We start from the raw sequence: 2,214 nt of genomic DNA, 5'->3' as shown, positions 1-2,214 counted from the left end.
ACCTCAAAACATCATCAGTGATAACGGTCCTCCATTCTGCTCAAGCGAGTTCGCTAACTTTCTCTTACAATGGGGTATAAATCACAAGACCTCAAGCCCTGGTTTTTTCCAGGCTAACGGGATGGCAGAAAGACATATTCAAACGGTCAAAAACTTACTAATGAAGGGCGCACAAACGGGGGTCGGTTCACAGTATAGGCTTCTAGAATATCGAGCCACGCCTCTACAAGATCTTCCTGCGCCTTCCGATATGCTGATGGGGAGGATGATTCACACGCCAGGAACAACAACCAGGGCAGCACTAAAACCTCGTTTTAAATCAAACGTGGCAAGCGTTACAGGAACGTAGAACACTAATGTTAAAAGACGCCAAGAAGCAGAAAGGACAAAACTCGTCTTTCAAAGTAGGCGATTGGGTCAGATTTTACGTCAGTCCACGAAACTGGAAATTAGCAAGAGTTATCAGCCATACGAGAAAAGCTGATTCCTATATTATTAGCACACCTGAAGGTGCTGAATATCGACGAAAAAAACTGCATCTCAAACCAACGGCGGAAAAAATTATTCAAGATGACGTCCGAAATGAAATACGCAGGACACTAGAATCACCAGCCGGGAACACACCTATTATACCGACAAGCCGTGGTCACGTCACATGGAACATAGGACAAGGGACAAATCTTACACCGAATCTAGTCCAGACGCAACAATTACCAACAACGCCACATATAAGAACACGCTATGGGAGACAAGTGAAAATACCGGATAGATACCAAGCATTTTAAGAGAAAATCCCTCCTTATTTGTTTCTTTTGTGTAATTTAGGTTCAAGTGTAATATTAATAATCGACAGTTTGTCTAATCCTAGTTTAAGATGAAAAAAGGAACATGTTACATAATAGTCACGTGTACATAGAGGGCGCGCATGTGCACCCGAGTTATTTTGTAGAGTAACATACATTGTACTTATTCATTCGAGCTTTGGCTTGGCCGCAATAAACATCTCTTTAACTACTGTTACTTGAACTCTCGCTTATTACATAGTTCAAGTCGTAGCAACTAAGTTCTTCGGCATCAACGGAATCGTCCTGCCCGGCAAACATATACTTGTCAACTAAAAATTATTTACACTAACATTAGGCTCTTCAACCGTGTCGGCGAATCTGTGAATTTCACTAGAATAGGCCTTCCAACAATAAGTACTCTCGGTAAAATCTGCGAGCATACCACTATTTGACAGAAAATCAAGTATCCAGTTACCCCAGTTGTGTAACCACTTTTTCCTGGTTTCCCTGCACTAGCGGAAAACATGAAATACCGGGCTTCTCGTAATCTGACTGTGGGTTCAATTTAAGTCTAGGGTATGAAGGTAGGAGAAAAAACTAGTACGGGTTTCAATGTCCAAGCGAAATCAAGTTTAATAACATAAAACAACTAACCAAGGCAGAAGGCCCTAACCAAGGAAGACAAACAGTTAATTTAAATCCCCGTATTTTATTTACATTAACCCCCAAAATAATATTCGCATGCACACTAGCCCCCAAAATAATATTAACACTTAACGGTTCGAACAACACCCAAAACTCGTTGTCTCTCTCTCTCTCTCTCTCTCTCTCTCTCTCTCTCTCTCTCTCTCGGGATTTGGTCTAATTGGTTTAGTTTTCCGAACTCCCTTAAAGGTTCAAAGGTCGACAAGAGAGAGAGAGAGAGCGAGTAGATTTCTCGGCACCAAATGTGTCCCGAGAGAGAGAGAGCAATTAATCAGTGGTACCTGGTACCATTAAGTGGCACCGCGTAGACGCGAATGGTCCAACTTTCCAAATATAGAGATAAATCAAAAATACAAAAAGATAACAGAGGCATTCGAAAATATAGTTCAACCGACAAAATAAAAATATAGATGCTTAACACGATATATGTACAGTTTAACCCCTACCCAAAAACTTTGGCTTGGACATTTTTCGTATATACAAAAGAGAGATAGGGAGAATGAATGACTGTAATAAAATGGGGTTCTTTGAGAAGCCAGTACTGAGGAGACCGCCGTGGGAATAAGCGTAAGAAAGGATTCTCGGACCTACCTGAGAGCAGGTATCCATTTGGGAATAATTAGTAAAACTGGGAATTTATAAAATGAAATGTATTTCTGAACAAAAGTTGGATCTAAAAATATAGCCGTGACTCGTTTCAAATGAAAACTGAGTTATGACCAAG

The sequence above is a fragment of the Phalangium opilio genome, unplaced genomic scaffold (genome assembly GCF_054372755.1).
Source record: "Phalangium opilio isolate 3A_F unplaced genomic scaffold, DU_Popi_V2 ptg000022l_1, whole genome shotgun sequence".
NCBI lineage: Eukaryota > Metazoa > Arthropoda > Arachnida > Opiliones > Phalangiidae > Phalangium > Phalangium opilio.
This window is presented reverse-complemented; position numbering follows the sequence as displayed.